General features: G+C 39.9%; 1 long non-coding RNA gene across 1 annotated transcript in view; it reads right to left on the bottom strand.

The window, feature by feature from the left end:
- LOC126190888 (uncharacterized) overlaps nt 1-23,009 on the bottom strand; it is a 57,879-nt gene that overhangs the window by 19,156 nt on the left and 15,714 nt on the right. Inside the window, exon 2 of the long non-coding RNA XR_007538291.1 lies at nt 19,187-19,257. This is a non-coding gene — a long non-coding RNA (uncharacterized LOC126190888). The remainder of the gene's footprint in view (nt 1-19,186; nt 19,258-23,009) is intronic.

Below are 23,009 nucleotides of genomic sequence, written 5' to 3'. Positions count from 1 at the left end.
CGGCTGAAATCAAGGGGAAACTACAGCCATAATTTTTCCCGAGGGCATGCAGCTTTACTGTATGATTAAATGATGATGACGTCCTCTTGGGTAAAATATTCCGCAGGTAAAATAGTTACCCATTCAGATCTCCGGGCGGGGACTACTCAAGAGGACGTCGTTATCAGGAGAAAGAAAACTGGCGTTCTACGGATCGGAGCGTAGAATGTCAGATCCCTTAATCGGGCAGGTAGGTTAGAAAATTTGAAAAGGGAAATGGATAGGTTAAAGTTAGATATAGTCGGAATTAGTGAAGTTCGGTGGCAGGAGGAACAAGACTTTTGGTCAGGCGAATCAGGGTATAAATACAAAATCAAATAGGGGTAATGCAGGAGTAGTTTTAATATGAATAAAAAAATAGGAGTCGGGGTAAGCTACTACAAACAGCATAGTGAATGCATTATTGTGGCCAAAATAAACACGAAGCCCACGCCTACTACAGTAGTACAAGTTTATATGCCAACTAGCTCTGCAGATGATGAAGAAATTGAAGAAATGTATGATGAAATAAAAGAAATTATCCAGATAGTGAAGGGAGACAAATATTTAATAGTCATGGGTCACTGGAATTCGGTAGTAGAAAAAGAGAGAGAAGGAAACATAGTAGGTGAATATGGATTGGGGGTAAGAAATGAAAGTAGAAGCCGCCTGGTAAATTTTGCACAGAGCACAACTTAATCATAGCTAACACTTAGTTCAAGAATCATAAAAGAAGGTTGTATACATGGAAGAAGCCTGGAGATACTGACAGGTGTCAGATAGATTATATAATGGTAAGACAGAGATTTAGGAACCAGGTTCTAAATTATAAGACATTTCCAGGGGCAGATGTGGTCTCTGACCACAATCTATTGGTTATGAACTGTAGACTAAAACTGAAGAAACTGCAAAAAGGTGGGAATTTAAGGAGATGGGACCTGGATAAACTGAAAGAACCAGAGGTTGTAGAGAGCTTCAGGGAGAGCATTAGGGAATGGTTGACAGGAAAGGGGGAAAGAAATACAGTAGAAGAAGAATGGGTAGCTTTGAGGGATGAAGTAGTGAAGGCAGCAGAGGATCAAGTAGGTAAAAAGACGAGGGCTAGTAGAAATCATAAGTCAGAGCAAGAAATATTTTTTGTTAGTATATTCTCCCAAAGAGGACAGAGCCTTTTGATTTCTGTAAGTACAGTGCAAGTTGCGTTATAGGTAGTTATGAAAATGTAGGAGCCATGGTAACCTTGAAGTTTCCAAAGTGAAAGCATGTTTCTGAACATTTAAGCATCCAGGGAAGCAACACATAACGTAAGACTGCTGTAATTGATGGTGACAATTTTGTTCACATGCTGATGAACAAGACAAAAGGCAAAAAACATTGTCTGAACCAAGGCTTATGGAGCATGTAGAAAAAAACAGAAAATGCATAGTCCCTATCATCAAGGTGGTGATTCTCTGTGGACATCAGGAGATTGCATTAAGGACACATGGGGACTTCGGGCTTATTTAAGTTGACAAACGGGATGACAAGGACATGGAAATTTTCATACTATTGTAAAATAATGTGCAAAAGTTGATGAAAACCTACGAGCAAGTTTGGAAGGAACTGGTAAATGCAACAAGTACATTGGTGCCCCAATTCAAAATCCACCAGTTGCATGAATAACCAACTCTTGGGAAGAATAGTATAGCGCATTAATAATGCCAATGGTTTCCTGGTTCTTACGGATGAAACTGCTAACAGTGCTGAATAGAGCGACTCTCTCTTTGTGCCCAGTATGTTTCCCCAGATCTCAAGATTCGTGAAGATTTCATGCAGTTCGTTCCAGTTTTTGATATGATTGGCAAAGGATTAGCTGAATCTGTAATAGAAAACATGGTAAAATTTTATCTTGATTTGTCATTTTTATGAGGACAAGGCTATGACAGTGCTACATCGATGTCGGGAAAAGCCTCTGGGGCTCATGCATTCATACAACAGGACTACCCTTTAGCTTTATGTTCTAATTATGCAGCTCGTAATTTCAATTTGGTAGTCACCGACACATGCAATTTTCCACTTATCAGTAATTCACAGGTAACACTGGAAATTGTACATAACTTCTTGGGGTCACCAAAGTGAAGCAAATTTTAAATGATGCCCTTGGATCATGAACCAGTGTTCGAGTCAGGAGTTTTAAACCTACCATACTCATTACATGGATTGACCATCTTTGCAGCGCACAAGATTTCAAGGGACTATGTGGCTGTGTTGTTTCAGCTCTGTGGAAGATTCAAGAATTTGACAACAAGACCACATTGCACGGTGGCAGGTTCTGTTAGCAGCCATCACCATGGGAGATTTTGTCGCTTGCTCAGTTATACTTACTGAACTGTTTGTGCTGAATGAGTCCATCTGCCGTCAACTTCAGTACCTAGATATAGAATTTGCTGTGTTAATCAAAACTGCCTCAGATCTCATTAGGAAACTGCTGGCAATGAGAGAAAATGTTGATGATACTTTCAGCCAGCTTTCCTTGGAAGCCAAGGAATTAGTTTCAGCCAATGGTGTTGAAATAAAGCCGCCACACATTCCTACCAAGCAAGCACGCTGCGCAAATGAGAATATTGATGATGTTGAGGGTCACCACAAAGTATCTGTGTTCATACCCTTCCTGGATGCCTTCATCGATTCACTGCAGGATTGGTTCTTGACACACTGCAAATTCTTTAACTGCTTTGACTCTCTTCTATCGCAAAAAACTGAAGACATAGGTGTAATTAATGGAGTAATGATACTCCATTCATTTAATGTTTCAGATACATTAGGCACTGATTTAATAATGACAATGGCTGAGTAGAAACTCTTTCATCAATGTCTGAGTTGACTGAAGCAGTTGCCTCAAAATGCAATGGTTGCTTTGTCTGTCTGCAACCGTCAGATCTGTCCTTATGTAGCTCAGTTTCTACTGCTCTTGGCAACTCTACCAGTGACAACTGCCATGGAAGAGCACAGTTTCTCCACCCTTAAGAGAGTCAAGAAATATCTACAGAATACACCTAGCAAGGAATGTGTGAAGGAGCTCACAATGACGACATTTCATCGAGAAGAAAGGATTAACGCCCAAACTGTGATAAGTTATATGGCAAAACAAGACTGCCATCTTCCTTTGCACTTTAAAATTCTAGTAAATGGTTTATTCATTTGTTCTATTTGTGTGTTTTAAAGTATCAGACAGAAGTAGTTTCTATTCACTTCAGAATACATTAACATGGACCTACACTAAAAAAATAAGCAATTAATACAATTGGTGGTGAAAATCCTCTTAGCAACTGATTTGTGTTTTATAAAATTATTCAGACTTCATAACTCTGTAAAACTGATTTCATGATGTAATTCATAACCTCAATAAATTGTTTCCATAATGTCATAAAGGTTGGAATTAAACAAATGTAAACCAATGACACACTTTATAATTTTGGACATTAAATTAGTATGGATCAATAAAATTAATTTCCAATTTGAGCTATTGTAAAATGTATGGCATAGCCTCCCCCTTCCCCGCCAAACAAATCTGTAAATACCTCGGGTAAAAATCTGAAGTAAATTGGTTGCATACTTTCTGAGATTTTTGGTAACAACATTAAATGATGATTTGCCTTTAGATATAGATGACCTGTTGTAGTATTGACACTTGTAGTAGCCACAGCATAAAGTTTGTGTCTTTGTAAGATGTAGATATAGAATTTATCATGCAGGATGCATTAAAGATAATTACTGAAACTCAGTGACATTGCTGTTTTATTTGGCAGTGGTAGTGAATTATCAGCAATTTCTAAGATGTGGAATGAACTGGTAAGCAAGCTGGTTAGGTTCCTCATGTTTACAGTGAATAGCATCAGAATTACTTGTGCTTTTTGCAAAAACTTTCGCAACCCACGGTTGCTTCATCAGGAAAGATGGAAGGAGAGGGAAAGATGAAAGGATGTGGGTTTTAAGGGAGAGGGTAAGGAGTCATTCCAATCCCGGGAGCGGAAAGACTTACCTTAGAGGGAGAAAAGGGCAAGTATACACTCGCACACACACACACACACACACACACACACACACACACATATCCATCCACACATATACAGACACAGGCAGACATGTCTGCCAAAGAAAGTGTTGGTACGTTGATAGAGTGTCTCTATCAATGTACCAACACTTTCGTTTGGTAAGTTACAGAATCTTTGTTTTAAGATATATTTTTCCCACGTTGAATGTTTCTGAATGTTTCCCTCTATATATATAAGTTTCTTGATATACTTCATTAATCCTATTTAGTAAGGATCCCAAACTGTGGAGCAATACTTCAAAAGAACACAGACAAGCGTAGTGCAGGCAGTCTCATTAGTAGAACTTTTGCATCTTCTGTCAATAAAACACATCTTCTGTTCCCCTCTCACACACTTCCTATACATTATCTCCAATTTAAGTTGTCCATAACTGTAATCTCTAGTTATTTATACGTATTTATGGCCTTCAGATATATTGTGTCATCAAAGTTTTAACAGATTTCTTTTACCACTCATGAGGATGACCCCAAACTTTTCATTATTTAGGGTCAACTGCCAATTTTTGCATCATACAGATATCATATCTCAATCATTTTGAAATTGGTTTTGATCTTCTGACGACTTTACTAGATGACAAATGACAGCATCATCTGCAAACATCCTAAGATGGCCACTCAGATTGTCTCGTAACTCGATTGTATAGGTAAGGAACAGCAGAGATAGTATTATAAATACTATCTTGGGAATGCCAGAAATCACTTCTGTTTTATTCCACGCCTTGCAGTCAGTTACTATGAACTGTGGCCTCTTTGACAGGAAATCAAGAATCCAGTCACATAATTGAGACAATATTCCATAAGCACAAAATTTGATTAGAAGCTGCTTTTGAGGTGCAGTACCTAACTGGTCTACAATCTGGACAAGAAGTCTTGCTCTTATTAAGTGATTTAAGTTGCTTTGCTACTCCGAGGATATCTACTAACTTGCTCATGTTGGCAGCTGTCCCTGATTCAAATTCTGGAATATTCACTTCGTCTTCTTGGGTGAAGAAATTTCGGAAGGCTGTGCTTAGTAACTCCGCTTTAACAGCATTGACACCGATATAGTACAGTGTTTCAAAATGAAAATACCGGTTTTAAAGTGTTGTGGCATAAGTTCAACTTACAATTGTAAATAATACACCAAATGAAAGAGCACTCAAACAGTTTCATTTGTATACCTGTGCACAATGGGAAGAGTATGGAATCACAAAGAATGACTAAAAAGTGTGTTGAATGAGTGTGAGTCTTTCTTGTTTAGCCCCAAGAAATAACCCCATGAAAAATTTATGGCCTTTCTTTTTCGGTGAATCAACTGTAACTGACGTTTCTTATCTTGATGTGCTACAGCTATGGCCCATGCCTCAATAGGAAGAAGTTGAACAACACATCTTTATTTGGGAGCAAGATGGCACGCCGTCTCAATGGCATAACTCAGAACACGACTGGTTAAATGACGTTGTATCTGACCGATGGATTGGGCCCAAGGGGCTGGTTGACACGGCATTTTATGCATGACCTCCACATTCACACACGATCTGACACAATCATATGTATGTGCCTCTGATACCAGCTGATCTATCCAACTCTAGAAACAGTATTATTGCAACAGTTACTCCTGACACGTTGATCAAGGTACTGGAACAACTCGCCTATCAACTCAAAAGCGTTTCTCTTTCATTTGGTGTACTATTTATAATTGTAAGATGAATGTAACATGTTTATTTCCATTGCTATCACTCAGAGAAGACACTGATTGTGTCCTACCCTAGCATACTCTACATACAACCAGAATCTTCATGGATTTTCCTCCAGGTTTTGAGACAAAGTTTCATTTTAGAAACTGTTATAAGCATCTCACACTGAAGTCCATGTTAAATTTTGAGCTTCTGTAAAAGAGCGCCAATCTTGGGGATTTCATTTAAATTTGGCATGCTTTTTTGTTGTTTCTGCAACAGTGTTGTGACCTTTTTAGAGTAGCATGGAAGATCAGCTCCATCTTTTGTTAATTTGTTTGGTATAAATCTGTCAAATGCTCTTGATACTATTCCTTTGAATTCAAGCCACATCTGGTTTACACTTACATTGTTAATTTGGCAGGCATGGAGATTGTCTCTCACGAAGATGTCAAGTGAATTTTTGTACGATTTTTTGAATAGATGTATTTTTCATTTAGCATTCAGTTTTGCTATGATCACCCTTTGGTCACTAATCCCCGTATCTCGTTACTAGCTCCGGATTATTTGTTACGAAGTGGTCAAGTGTGTTTTCACAACTGTTTACTATTCTACTGGGCTCATGAACTAATTACTCAAAATAATTTTCAGGTAATGTTTTAGCGCAATTTTGGAACATGTTTTATGTGTACCTCTGGATTTAAACATGTAGGGATGATAGAAGAGATAGAGAAGATCCAACGGAGAACAGCGCGCTTCGTTACAGGATCATTTAGTAATCGCGAAAGCGTTATGGAGATGACAGATAAACCCCAGTGGAAGACTCTGCAGGAGAGACGCTCAGTAGCTCGGCACGGGCTTTTGTTAAAGTTTCAAGAACATACCTTCACCGAAGAGTCAAGCAGTATATTGCTCCCTCCTACGTATATCTTGCGAAGAGACCATGAGGATAAAATCAGAGAGATTAGAGCCCACACAGAGGCATACTGACAATCCTTCTTTTCACGAACAATACGAGACTGGAATAGAAGGGAGAACCGATAGAGGTACTCAAGGTACCCTCCGCCACACACCGTCAAGTGGCTTGCGGAGTATGGATGTAGATGTAGATGTAGATGTATTTTTGCTGACATACTGAGGGCAAATTTAAGTCACCACTATAACTGCACAAGTCGGGTACATATTTGAAATCAGACTCAAGTTTTCTTTGAAACCTTCAGCAATTCTTTCATGTGAGTTGGGAGGTTCATAAAAAGATCCAATTATTATTTTATTCCAGTTGGCAACAATGACCTCTACCCATACAAACTCACAAGAACTATCTACTTCAATTTTGCTACAAGGTAAACTATTTCTGACAGTAGCAAACATGCCACAGCTCACTGTATTTAGCCTACCTTTCCTTAACACCGTTAGGTCCTTCCCAAAAATTTTTGCTGAACTTATCTCCAGCTTTAGCCAGCCTTCAGTGCCTACACTGATTTGAGCATCAGTGCTTTCTATTAGTGTTTGGAGCTCTAATACTTTCCCAACACAGCTACAACAATTTACATCCGTTTCACAGATGATTCCTAAATCTACAGTCTTTCTATGTTTGACTTGCACCTTTGAGACCGTAGCCCTTTTTTTTTCCCAAGACTTTCTAACATAAAATACTGACCAGTCCACGCCACATAGTCCTCGCTACCCACGTAGCTCCTTCCTGCATGTAATGAACTCCTGACCTATTTAGCGAAGCCCGAAACCCCACCACCCTATGGCACATGCCAAGTGATCTACTGCCTAAACAGCTGCAGAGCCATCTGAGCCTCTGTTTCAGACCCTCCACTGAGCTCTGTGCCAGAGGTCTGCTATCAGTCCTGTTGACTATGCTGCAAATGGTGAGCTCTGCTTTCATCTCGCAAGCATGACTGCCAGACTTTACCCCTTCAAATAGCTACTCAAAAGTAGGGAGAATCTCTTCTGATTAAAAGTGACATACTCATTGGTACTGACGTGAGCGACCACCTATGGTTGACTGCGCCCTGTGCTCTTCATGGCATCCAGAAGGACCCATTCCATGTCTGGATTGTCTCTACTTAGTATGCACAGAGTACACACTGTCTTCCTTCCCCTCCTTGGCAGCCATGTCCCTAAGGGACCCTATAACATGCCTAATATTGAAGCTCCCAACTATCAATAGTCTCACCATCTCTGACTGCCTGGATCTTGTACACTGAGCTAAAAAAGAGTAAGCAACTGCACTACTGGCCATTAAAATCGCTACACCATGAAGATGACGTGCTACAGATACGAAATTTGACCAACAGGAAGAAGATGCTGTGATATGCAAATGATTAGCTTTTCAGAGCATTCGCACAAGGTTGGCGCCGGTGGCGACACCTACAACTTGCTGACATGAGGAAAGTTTCCAACTGATTTCTCATACACAAACAGTAGTTAACCAGCGTTGCCTGGTGAAACGTTGTGATGCCTTGTGTAAGGAATAGAAATATTTACCATCACGTTTCCGACTTTGATAAGGGTTGGATTGTAGCCTCTCGCGATTGCGGTTTATTGTATTGCAACATTGCTGCTTGCGTTGGCCAAGATCCAATGACAGTTAGCAGAATATGGAATCGGTGGGTTCAGCAGGGTAATACGGAATGCCGTGCTGGATCCCAACGGCCTCTTATCACTAGCAGTCGAGATGACAGGCATCTTATCTGCATGGCTGTAATGGATCGTGCAGCCACATCTCGATCCCTGAGTCAACAGATGGGGATGTTTGCAAGACAACAACCATCTGCACGAACAGTTCGACGATGTTTGCACCAGCATGGACTATCAGCTCTGAGACCATGGCTGCGGTTACCCTTGAAGCTGCATCACACACAGGAGTGCCTCTGATGGTGTACTCAATGACGAACCTGGGTGCACGAATAGCAAAACGTCATTTTTTCAGATGAATCCAGGTTCTGCATACGGCATCATGATGGTCGCATTCGTGTTTGGCGAAATCGCAGTGAATGCACATTGTAAGCGTGTACTCATCATCGCCATACTGTCGTATCACCTGGCGTGATGGTATGGGATGCCATTGGTTACACGTCTCGATCACCTCTTGTTCACATTTATGGCACTTTGAACAGTGGCTGTTACATTTAAGATGTGTTACGGCCCGTGGCTCTACCCTTCATTAGATCCCTGCGAAACCCTACATTTCAGCAGGATAATGCACGACCGCATGTTGCAGGTCCTGTACGGGGCTTTCTGGATACGGAAAATGTTCGACTGCTGCCCTGGCCAGCACATTCTCCAGATCTCTCACCAATTGAAAATGTCTGGTCAATGGTGGCCGAGCAACTGGCTCGTCACAATACGCCAGTCACTACACTTGATGAACTGTGGTATCGTGTTGAAGCTGCATGGGCAGCTGTACCTGTACACGCCATCCAAGGTCTGTTTGACTCGATGCCCAGGCGTATCAAGGCCGTTATTACGGCCACAGGTGGTTGTTCTGGGTACTGATTTCTCAGGATCTATGCACCCAAATAGCGTGAAAATGTAATCACATGTCAGTTATAGTATAATTTTTTTTGTCCAATGAATACCTGTTTATCATCTGCATTTCTTCTTGGTGTAGCAATTTTAATGGCCAGTAGTGTATATCTGGCTGAGGGACATTGTCAGCAATAGATAGCAACTGGAACCTGTTTGTCAGACTAACTGGGAAAGCCTTATGTTCAGCCCCACAGGAAGTCTTTTGCAGCCTGCCATGCCCCAAGGTAATCTCCCACTTGACCACAGGTGAGGGGTCAAACTCGATGCGAGCAGTAACTGGTCCGGCCACCAATGCGGACCAATTGGTGGATTCGTTGGTCATGCTGGATGTCTGGTGCCACAGCTGGTCCCCACTAGTGATGGCCATCCACTGCAGCCTCAAGCTGTGTAACCAAAACCGACACAGCCTGGAGCTGAGAGCGAAGTGTCATGAACTCAAAAAAAAGATGGTGGGAAACTACACAACACAAACAACCAAATGACTATCGACGCATGCTCTGGAACTATACTGTAGACACTAATGAAATTTCAAGAAATGTCGCTAGTACATTAGATTAACAAGCAGAGATTCAAAAACTAAACCATCAAAGACAGAGGTGAGACTAAATAATTTGCTCCTAGTTAGGAATTTGCAAAACATCACAAAATTGGTTACTTTAAATGAAAATGCAAGAACTGTGTGTAGTAAATATTAAATTATCACAAAGAAATTCAAAAACTTAACTACCAAAGCACACAGATGAAACTATATAATTCGCTCCTGGTTAGGAACTCGAAAAATGTCACAAAATCCATTACTACCCTGTTGCTGCAGTTGCTCTGCTGGTGGCTGCTGCCTGACTGACTATTTATTTATTTTGTGTTCTTGTGATCCATGCTGTGAATATACTGCACTACATGAAACAAGTTGGTTGTGATTACGTTCTACGGTGTTACGTAAATGGTACTAAACAATTTCATATTAAATAACTTAAGTTGTATGCAAGAAAGTCAATATTAGAGAAATTAATCTACTACATAAAAATAAACATTTACAATAATAAAAAGACATTCACACAAATAAGTACCTGGGGATGTATCTGATTGTTACAAGTACGTGGATACTATAAATTGTGGTTTAGGAGCTCTTCAGTAATGTAAACTAATGCTTGCTGTAGGAAGTGCCTCATCAACCACTAAACACTTTATTTGTGAAGAGAGGGTATTAAAAAACTTACAGCCATTGAAATGGACCTCCTCCTGTACCATACTCGCATTTGTATGCCTATGGTGTATATAGTCTTTTCTTCTAGTACCATGACTATGATACACACTATTAGGATTAAGAAGGAAATTTTTTCTCTTTGAAACAACCAAAAATATACTGTGCAGTGGATGTGAGGATTTCAAGTTCCTTAAAAAGATTTCTGTATGTGACTCTACGCACGGACTCCACTCGCGATTCTTATGGCTCTTTCCTGGTCATACAGGATTTTTCTAACAAGTGGCTGATTTTCCCAAAATATGATTCCAAAGGCTATAGTGGCTTGAAAATAACCATAATAAACTGTTTCAGCCATTCCCATATCCGCCTGTTGCACAAATCCAGGGTATGGATTGACCAGTTTAGTTTTCCATCAAATTTCTCAACCTTTAGAGGTTGTGCGAAACTGCTTGAAGTTTGTTTTATTGTAAAGACCACTGATGTCAAACCAGTCCATAGTGCCCCTTAACCATGTTAACTGGCACCTCAAGTCTGTTTAACGAATATGATCAATAGGTATCATAGTGTCATCAGCAAAGATGACAAATCAGGGTGTATTTATGGACAAGTAAAAAACAAAATACCTGGATTTTTGCCAGATTTCCTGGTTAAAATTCCACTTTTTCCCAGGTGAAAGTACACATTTTCCATGTTAAGTGTCAGTATATGTTCCCTTGGAACTGTAAAACTCAGTTCATTCAATAGTTAAGGTTTTATACACTGGTGTACAACTTCCCAGCACTTTTGAAAACGAACCAAATGCGCTTTGGAAAGATCTTTGATGTACAGCAACACGTGCACTGCGTATTTTTGTACAACGATATGCTGCATATTTTCAAATTACACCAAACAGAGCACATTAGTTTGCAAAGTGCTTTCGTAAGCCAATCATTGCTCATTTCATAGACAGAAATGATAATTCATAGTAAAATAAAGAAAAAAGTCATCAGCAGGAGAAGACATGATTCCTTGCTTCCTTCTCCACTGTTGCAAACATACTAATAAGCCACTGTTTCATGTAATAAATGCTTCATTTTTAGATGCAGTATTACCAAGAAAACTTAAAACAGCAAATGTCATACCCATACATAAAAACAAATGCAAAGAAGATTCTAGCAACTATCATCCAGTTGCAGTGGTGTCTGCATTCAGCAAAATATTTGAATATGCAATGGTTGCCAGATTAAAATCATTTATTAGGAAAAAATTCTTTCTTCTGCTCACTATGGTTTCCAAGAAAATAAAACCACTACTGATGCAATACACACATTTCTTGATGCTACTCTACATCTTGTTGAAAAGAAATACCCAGCTATAGGTGTCTTTATTGACCTCACAAAGGCTTTTGACAGGGTAAATAACAACATAATGTTGCAAAAATTGGATTCTTATGAGACAAGGGGCACTACCCATGGCTGCATCAGCAGCTATGTCAAAGACTGTGCACAGTACATTCATATAAATAAAGTCAATCAATTAGGAATGCTAAATGGGGCTCACTCACCTACACAAGTCATGGTATGCCACAGGGCTCTGTTCTAGGTCCCTTGTCATTTCTATTTCATATAAATGACTTCCCTTCCATCCCACCCATCAGTAAGGCATTTCTCTTTGCTGGTGATACTAATATCTTTATATCGATTACATCGATTACAGATGAATCTCCTCAATCAGCAGTTAAGAGAAATACAGCCCAACTAAACTCATGGCTTGCAACATACAATTACTCCTAAATGCAAAAAAGTTAGTATAACTAACCTTCCACATCATTCAGAACAGAACAGAACCAACTAGGTTCAAACAGAAACACTAAGTGGTACCAATGTAGATTTGTACATGAAACAAAATTCTTAGGGATTGACATCACTGTTACATTCAGATGGAAAAACCACATTGAAATGGTTAGTTCCAGGCTAAGCAAAGTTTTTTTTTGTGCTCCACTCAGTGAGGTATGAGCTACATGCCAGCACAAGCACATTGACATGTATATATTACGCTCTTTTCCATTCAGTACTATACTATGGAATTATTTTTTGGGATCATAGTACTGAACAAAGAAAATTATTTACACTACAAAAAAACAATCAGAATATTCATGAACTAAAAACAAAGAAAAATGTGCAAACATACTGCCTCTCCCTAGCCAATATATATGTGGACTTATTTGTTTTATTTAACAAAACCTCAATAGATTGCACAAGAAACTAGACAGTCACCAACATGACACAAGGTAAAAAATTGTTAAGACTAGCTCCCCTTTTTATTAAACTGTATAGCAATGCAGAAGCATCCGATTCCACTTGTCTACTTTGACCCATGACATCATCAATATGGCAGAAACAGCTAGTTCCAGCAAATACAATATGGCGACAATGATGTCACTACATACACACACCAACAAACTTGAAGAAAAATAAAAGTTACACAATAACAACTCACTCCAAAAATAAAATGAAACTAATGGAATAACCATGGAAAATTGGGGGTTAATGGTGAGGCGAAGCTATCCTCTCTTCCCGTTACCCACCAGGCCTCAACCTCCACTAATTTCAAGTTGCCGCTGCTCATACCTCACCTGTCATTCAACAACATCTTTGCCTCTGTACTTCCGCCTCAACTGACATCTCTGCCCAAACTCTTTGCCTTTATATATGTCTGCTTGTGTCTGTATATGTACGGATGGATATGTGTATGTGTGTGTGTGTGTGTGTGTGTGTGTGTGTGTGCGAGTGTGTATACCTGTCCCTTTTCCCCCCCTAAGGTAAGTCTTTCCGCTCCCGGGATTGGGATGACTCCTTACCCTCTCCCTTAAAACCCACATCATTTCGTCTTTCCCTCTGCTTTCCTCTTTCCTGATGAAGCAACTGTGGGTTGCAAAAGCTTGAATTTTGTGTGTGTGTTTGTGTTTGTTAGTGTCTCTATCAACATACCAATGCTTTTGTTTGGTAAGTTACATCATCTTTGTTTATATATGCACCATCCTAGAACAAATAATATCCAAAAAAATTTAAATTGCAACAATCCACTACACCAACAAAACCACAGGAATCGGACATTTCCCTTGACCTATAAAGTTCAACCACAGCTATCAATACAAAAAAACCAACACCTTCAACTCCGAGATGTAGAACCAAAACCTCAAGAACTCAAAAACCTAAATATTCCATATTCACTACATGAATTAAAACACAACTGACCTACCATAAATATACAACAAACAAAATATCACAATTACTGTAGAATAAAACCAACACAAAAATTGCTTCCCAACAAAAGCCTCTGGCAAGACCACCAAGGTTGGTCACCACACACATGCATGCGCGTGGCACACACACACACACACACACACACACACACACACACAGAGACAGACATCAAAAATCACCCACTCGTGAACTTAGAACAAAAAAATCTCCTGAAACGCACACTCATGAACTTGACTGTCACCTCCATACCAAACTAAAAAGCAACTCAAATGAACCCAATAACACACATTAAACTCAGCATGTCCATATCCTCCACCAGAGGGCACCATCAAATACAATAACACGACATCTCTACAAACACTACCAACTCAAAAATACCATGCCGTAGTGGTGTCAACCACCAACACCGTTATGTCACGGGTCAAAGCAGACGGATGGAATCAGATGCTTCCATTGACTCACATTAGATGTACTGGAATCAAACTCTACAACCATCTCCTGAAAGAAGTAAAAAGTATTCAAGAATCAATAAAATAAAAAAAGGGTTAAATGCACTCCTAACGAAGCACTGCTTTTACAGCATACAAGACTTTCTTGAATGTGATCTATCATAAATTAAATTATATATTTTTATTACGTTTCAAAATCAAACTTGTTTCATAACATATTGTCCATTAATGAACTTCAGCTGTTTGATTATGACCAGCATTATTATTTGAACTTATTCTTACTCTGCTATTATTACAAAAACACAGGTAATATCTCTTCAGTGAGATGTACACTGTAGGAAACAGTGCTATGTTTATATACGGTCTCATACCATTTGTTTGACTTGACCCATATCATGTTGTACACTTCTGTACACTGAATGATTCAGTGGATCAATAAATATACAAACACAAATCTTGCCAGCCGATGATAGCAGATACTCAGAGTATAGGACACGTGATGTAGCAGCTAATAGCAACATCATTGTTAAGTAGCATGAACACACAAATTGGAAAAGTTAATGGTTTACATTAATATACATAATATAGCTACCCTTACAAGAAAAGCTAAGCTATCACATATAATATTGATCATTTTTGTGTGTGTTCCACTTTAACATATGTCAGACAAATGGGCCAGTAAAATTTTGAAAAATGACTAATTGTCTGGTCTTCTGGGCTCAAAATTCTTCTATGTGACTGGCCCTCAAAGTGTAAGCTTTAAATGAGAATCAAACTCTCTGTGATTTACGAAATTCAAAGCATGTTCGCACATGTAACATAATTCATCTTAAATAAAATGAACTTACTTTGGCAGTAATGCTTTTGAAACCACCATTCACAATACAAATCTTACATTATGTCATAAACGAAACGATATCACAGGATACTGCACAAGCATCAAAATTTAGAAAACCATACTAGAATACACAAGTTGGCTTACAGTTGACATTCATATGGCTAGATTCACACAGAATTAGGCCCCAACCTGATATATTAAGCTTTTCAGTGTGGTTTTCGGGATGCAAATTTTCTTGGAGTACCATTACCATATTATCTCATGTTTGGTTCTTTATTATGGCGTAATGCCACGCACGCCAGAAGATAAAACTGTGCACTTGAAATTCAGCAAATAGCTGACGTTAGCCAATAGTGTTTCAAATAAATTGACTGCCTCTGCGGAAAAGATTAATATAAGCCAATTTCTTTGGCAAACTTACAAAAATAACTTCACTGTTCTGCATGGCAATTAAAGCCTGACTGCCAAAACCCTGGAAATAAAATAAAATCAGCAAACTGAAACTAATAACATAATTATGTGAATGCATTTTAATTCACTTGATAGCTCCCAGCCACAGAAGTCTGTTTTGTTTTCATTAGACGTGAGAGCTGTAAACGAAGAGAAAACAGCAAAACACTAAATTTAAACAAGGGTCGCATGGAGACTACCCCCATTCCCCCACTACAACTCAGACTGCTCTGGGCACGCATGAATCTGGCAGTTTGGGCACGGCAGAAAAATTTTTCTGGGTAGCATCTGGCTGCTTGTTGATACAGCTAACAGCCGTACTTCTAGTAGCAAGAAGTGAGCGAACGTACTGCTCATATGCGACTCAACTGTACATGCGCACGAACCCACTGGCAACTGCTCAAACGAACCTAATGTAAAATTTTGTGACGTCATGCTCATCAGAAGCAGTTTGCTGCTATAAAGCATTCACGGTCTTTGTCCTAAGCCTTTGACACATTTTACTGTTGGCAGAAGCTTTGTGTGTGTGTGTGTTGTATTCTGTTGTTGTAAATAGCACATTTCTTTTGTTACTGAAGTTTTATTCTGGTTTTCTTTCCCTTGTTTATTTTTCACTGCTGCAGTATTATTCTCTGTAGCAGGGTACAGTAAAATTCTGTATCAGTTCTTACTGGTCAAAAGTACAAAATAACTGAAAACTTAAACAATGAAAACTTCCACAAATTCTAAAAAAATCCTGAGTTTTTCCCAGTTTTCTCCTGGATGGAAAAATTTCTGGTTTTTTCCTGGATGTCCCAGGGCGTATACACCCTGCAAATGCACAATATTTTGTATCAAAGAGGTAAATGATTAATAAATATAATACAACTTTCTGCTTTCTACTAGAGAAGCTATCTTCACTTTATCAGTGGGCTGCACCATTTAAATTTAGCTCCTCAAGAGTAGTGTTATGGTATAGTCATGCAGGAAATCTGATGTGTATCAGAACTGCAGACATGTGCCTGCAAATGAATAAAAATTTAATTATCTCACCCTGTCAATACTTTTAGGACTAAAGGAGACCATTTGCTGACTATCAGAAGTGTCGAGTCATTGACAGGGGCACAAAAAGAATGGAAACTTGGCTAGCTTTCAGAAGAAAGCCACTGAGCTCAGGCATTTTGTGCTCAGCAGCATTTTGTGCCACTGGATGTTCAACTCTGTTCTTGTTTGGCAGTCACCATTCATTCTGTGGACAGCTCATTGGTGGTCATTTCCATATAAAAGCTGTAGAGAACTTGCAGCAGAGCTGGAATATTACATGGCTGCACACGGCCCTGCCTTTGAAGGGATAGGATAATCCTCTGACATGACTGGAATAGGATGTGTGGGAGGGAGAAAGAGGAGGTCAGGGGTGAATTGGGTCTTGCACATGGGTATTTCAAAGGGATAGGGTATTTGTGGGCAGGGAGTGGCTGTGGCATAGGGATGGCAACGATGTTGTGTAGGTTGGGTGGGCAATTAAATACCACTTTAGAGGGGGTGGAAAGGATTGTCAATAGGATGTCCCTCACTTCCAGGCATGATAAAAGATAATCAAAGCTCCGGCAAAAGAATGTGGTTCAATTGCTCCTGTTTGATGCAATATTGGGAGATGAGGGAACTTCTCCTTTTCAACTGATTCTTGGGTGATGTGGGAAGATAAAGAGTATGTGAGGATATGGCATGGGAAATTGTTTGCAGACTAGGTTTGGGGGATAGTGCCTGTCTGTGAAGGCCATTTTGACACCTTCAGCACATTGGGCAAGGGAATCTGCATCAATGCAGATACACTATGTGATTAAAAGTATCCGGACACCCCCAAAAACATACATTTTTCATATTAGGTGCATTGAGCTGCCAACTATTGCCCGGTACTCCATATCAGCAACCTCAGTAGTCATTAGACATTGTGAGAGAACAGAATGGTGTGCTCCGTGGAACTCATGGACTACGAAAATGGTCATGTGATTCGGTGTCACTTGCGTCACATGTCTGGATGCGAGATTTCCACACTCCTAAACATCCCTAGGTCCACTGTCTCCAATGTGATAATAAAGTGGAAAAATGAAGAGACACGTACAACACAAAAGCATACATGCCAACCCCATTTGTTGACTGACAGAGACCGCCAACAGTTGAAGAGGGTCGCCATGTGTAATAGGCAGACTTCTATCCAGACCATCACACAGGAATTCCAAACTGCATCAGGATCCACTGCAAGTACTATGACAGTTAGGCGGGAGGTTTCACGGTCAAGCGGCTGCTCGTAAGCCACACATCACACTGTTAAATGCCAAACAAAGGCTCGCTTGGTGTAAGGAGCCTAAACATTGGACTATTGAACAGTGGAAAAAGCATTGTGTGGAGTGACGAATCACGGTACACAATGTGGCAATCCGATGGCAGGATGTGGGTATGGCAAGTGCCTGGTGAACGTCATCGGCCAGCATGTGTAGAACAGTAAAATTTAGATTCAGTGGTGTTATGGTGTGATCGTGTTTTTCATGGAGGTGGCTTGCAGCCCTTGTTATTTTGCGTGGCACTATCACAGCACAGGCCTACATTGATGTTTTAAGCATCTTCTAGATTCCCATTGTTGAAGGGCAATTCGAGGATGGCGATTGCATCTTTCAACATGATCGAGCACTTGTTCATAATGCACGGCCTGTGGTGGAGTGGTTACACAACAATAACATCCCTTTAATGGACTGGCCTGCACAGAATCCTTTAAAACACCTTGGGTATGTTTTGGAACGTCGACTTCATGCCAGGCCTCACCGACCAACATCGATACCTCTCCTTAGTGTAGCACTCCATGAAGAATGGGCTGCCATTCCCAAAGAAACCTCCCAGCACCTGATTGAGCATATGCCTGCAAGAGTGGAAGCTGTCATCAAGGCTAAGGGTGGGCCAACAGCATACTGAATTCCAGCATTACCAATGGAGGGCACCACGAACCTGTAAGTCATTTTCAGCCAGGTGTCTGGATACTTTTGATCACTTATGCCATCCATAGGTAGCCTGACTATAGGGGTGTGATTTTTTGGTGTGGAAGAGGTGACAGCCATCAAAACGTAAGTGCTATTGATGGTTTGTGGGTTTAATGTGGACAGAGGCATGGACAGAATCATCAGAGAGCTGGACGTGATATCTGGGCAGGAAGATAGCACATTGTGTTGAGAGTCGGAAAGTCTTTATAAGAGGTAATGTTTGATAGCGGCAAGGCCATCGGTATGAGGGAAAACATCAATTATTTTTAATATCCTGAAAAATCATGAAATTGAGCTATACGAATTTCTTTGAGGAATGTCTTCAAGTATTGTTTTGACTATTCTGTCTGGCAGAAAAATTTGCCTTACACCTTAGCCAAAACCCCAGAAAACCAAGAAAGTGAATGTCATTATCTGATCAAGATAATATGCTAGTGATCGGACATTAGCTGACTGTGAAGTTAAATAAAAATAAAGTTTTCTTTGTTGATAATAACAGAAAAGAACAACATGATACCCATTATCCTGGAAGTGTATGTCATATCGACACGTTTAATTAAATCTTTGAATAAAAATAATTAATTAAGTGCTCTCCACAGCATCCTTTCACTGAATTAGACTACTTTCTAGAATTGCTACCATGAGTGTACATTACATGTCTGTATTATTTAGGTGCTTACTTTTTAATAAAGTTATTTCTTGCAATGAGACCAGCTTTTGGTGAACCTGTTGCCTTCAGTGTATTTAGTACCTGCAAAACACAAACATTGAAATTGTTATTACGATAATGAATGAAAGTCTTAGCTGCCATCAGTCTAAGCAGTTGTATTACATGAAAAGGATGTCACATTTTAAGCTTCATTTTTTTGTCTTCATTAACTGACACAAGATGGAGATAATAAAACAGTCAAGTCTGTTCATTGTAAGGTTTTTGTTCACTAGTGATGCAAGCATAACAATAAAATGATGAAACCTAAAAAGATTTGTAAGAAACAATGCTCTGTACTCTACCCTGATCTATCTGATTTAAGCGTTAGTTTTTAAATAGATTATATGATACTGAGAGAAAATTATTTAATGCAGAGGTCTAGCTCTAATCAAGATGCAAGAACACTACACATAGCCTTTCACAATTCCAATAACAAAGCAAAGGGAATGTGTACCACAAAACAAACTTGCCATACAAGTGATATTCAACATCCTGATGACAGCAGCAGCAATGCAGATTGTGTTAAACTCAAATCAACCATCATTAAATTCAATGAATTCTTTCTAACAGCAACTGAAAACACATATACAAAAAATTTACTATTGAAAGTAAATCCATTAGATTTACTTAAAACAGACTTCTCATACTCCACCACCAGAAATATCACTTGTTAATGAAGTCACACAAATCATTAGGCCACTGACAAGTTTTTGTTTATGGTGTTATTTCAGTCAGATGACTAAAATCTTACCCTGACTTGGTAACAGCCCCTTTGAGTTACTTTTATAATCATTTGATAAGTCAAGACGTATTTTCTGGACAATTAAATATGAAATAGTTATTTTTTTTTATAAAAATGTAGGTAAGCAATAGCCTCTAATTAAAGCCCCACTTCCCTCCTTCCAAAACAATTTGAGAATGTAGCTTGGGCAACCTCTCTGACAGAAACCTTTTAAAACAGAACAGTTTGGCTTCTGTAAAGTCTGCCCTACAGAAGAATGGCCTCATAATTTCAGCTCTGGTAGAATCAGACAAGAAAAGTTTCCCTGTTGCCCTTTTCTGTGAATTTACCTATGATTCTGATTGCATAGAACACAAAACTCTTCGACAGAAACTAAAATGTATGGTATTAAACTTACTTCCCTTGCACGGATAATCACACCTTAGCAATAGGAAACAGAAGGTCATATTAGCAAATGATACTACAGAAATAAATCCAGGGCATTGGAGAACTCATGAAAAGCTGTGATGGATAATAAATTGATGTGACTCCAGCATTTGGATAAGTTAACCAGAAATTCAGCTCTGCCTACTTTGAACTTGGTCTGCGGGGAAAAAAGTGAAACCATTAACTGTTATGTTTCACTATCACCTATGAAATTCAATAGACTCATTACATAACAGATTAATACCCATGAAGTTTCACCCCCACCCCACCCTGTAAGTGTATGATGTGCAAAATGTGTCTTTACTGGAAAGTTTTTGGAATTCTCTGATGCTGCTGATGAAGAAATGTGTGATACTGGTCTCTTCACAGAATCAAGCACAAGTTGTATGTCACAATGTCTTATCTGTTCTTCTTAATCTCATTTCTGTGCTTCCTCTTCATTAAATGTTGGTTTTTACCTATTGATCAAGATGAGAAGGTACACTATGCATATCGTAAGTGTGAGGACTTTGAAGGGGCCATGGTGGCTAGACTTTTGGGTTGCATCACGAAACATAGAGACATATTTAATAGATCACATGTATTGGTAAGTGAGTGTATACTGCTATCATGTTTTGGGTATTGCAAGTTGGAAGCTGCAGGCTTGCGTGAAACAGTTGGACAACATAACATGCTTCAATATCACTAATGGTATCAATTAATTCTCCTCACTGCCATTTGTCCCTACGCTAGCTCAGCACGATACATTATGGTCATGTTTGAAGGGTCCGCCCCCGGTAGCTGAGTGGTCAACGCGATAGAAGGGCCCGGGTTCGATTTCCAGCTGGGACTGTGGATGAAAGGGCAGGGCGAAAATGTGGCATTGCAGGAGGCAAAACACAAATCAAGGGCCATTATCAGAGATGTTGAAGAAGTCCTTCACAGGAAAAATTTTTGACAGGGTTGCCGTGGTGGCACAGGCTGAAGTTGATGGCCAACAAACGACATATGAGAACAAAGACAATGCATCAATTACTATTAGCCAGTATGGATTAAGGACAGGGCTGCTAAAATCAATATGGAGAGAGTCCCAGGCCTGTGAAGATTGTGGCCATGGACACAATGTTGCCTGCGGGGCAGATTGTTGCGATGTGCACTGAGAACATACCATAACCAAACAAGTGATGTCGCCATCCAAACCAGGCCAAAAAACATTATGGTGAGCTAACACTTTGCTGCGTGACACCCCCTCTCCCTCCCCGATCAGCATGCTGTAATTGCAGGATCTCCAAAAGCAGAGCTGAGGGAACCACTACACGAGGAACTGAATAGTCTGTACCAAGGAGTAGAACACCATTAATGATAGAAATGATGCTGAAACACCCAGTTGTTACAGAGGGGGCCAGATGCCTTTCATGAAGGTGCCCCAGGCCAGTCACGTTGTACACAATGTATCACTTTCCATAAAATTGAATCAGCAGCACAAGCTTGTGCGACCCAAGTGCTAGTGATTGGAAAACTATCGACAGTTTGTTGAGTGCATTCATCAACGTGGAAGCAAAGTAATTCCTCCTGATCAAAAACTAGGTCCCGTCCAGTCAGAAGATGGGACAGAGCATCAGCATTTGCACATTTAGTCATTGGGCCAAACTGAATCTCGTAGTAGTACCAAGAGAGGAACAGTGCCCAACGCTGAGGAGTTAAGCAGTGAAACTAATGGCTCGTGATCGATGATGAGATGGAATTTTACACCTTAAAGGAAAACATGAAACTTCTTTACAGCATAAACAATGGTGATGGCTTCTTTCCATTTTTATGAATATCTAGTCTCAGCCAAATTAAGCATCTTCAATGCATATGCAAAAAGCTGCTCAGAGCCATCAGAATATTTATGTGCTAAATCAGCCCCCACCACATGCTGGGATGCTGACACTAAATTTTGACCTGGTCAGTAGATTACGAGGCAAGAATGGAAAACACCATTTCGCGTGCCTGTGGCCAGTGGAAAGATGACCCCTTATGCAGCAAGGCATGTAGCACCACCAGTAAAAACTGATTATAAACGGCTGGCCTCGGTGGCCGAGCAGTTCTAGCCACTTCAGTCTGGAACCGCACGACTGCTACGGTCGCAGGTTCGAATACTGCCTCGGGCATGGATGTGTGTGATGTCCTTAGGTTAGTTAGTTTTAAGTAGTTCTAAGTTCTAAGGGACTTATGACCTCAGATGTTAAGTCCCATAGTGCTCAGAGCCATTTGATTATAACTGACAGCCTGTAACACTGAACAGTTGTTGAGATGCTCAGCAGTGGGGGAGCAAGAGACCACAATACCATCATGATAGTTGCCACAGCCAGGCACAGAGTTGTTTGAGAAACTGCTTAAAAATCACTGGGACAATGACCACACCAAATGGTAACTGAAAGCATTGGTACAAGCCAAAAGGCGTGTTAATGACCACGAGCCACTGAGAGTCAGCATCAATGGGCAGTTGCAACTATGCATCGTAGAGGTCTATGTTGGAAAAATATGGACTGCCAGAAAGCTTAGAAAAAAGTTTGTCACGGCATGGCAAGAAATATGTGTCAGTGATCACTGCAAAGACGTAACCGTCCTGGCAGCTTCTTGACAATGGCTAAATGGGTAGCCC

Source organism: Schistocerca cancellata, chromosome 6 (assembly GCF_023864275.1).
Source record: "Schistocerca cancellata isolate TAMUIC-IGC-003103 chromosome 6, iqSchCanc2.1, whole genome shotgun sequence".
In the NCBI taxonomy this organism is placed as follows: domain Eukaryota; kingdom Metazoa; phylum Arthropoda; class Insecta; order Orthoptera; family Acrididae; genus Schistocerca; species Schistocerca cancellata.
Note: the sequence above shows the minus strand (reverse complement) of the source record. Positions and strands in the feature narration are given on the sequence as shown.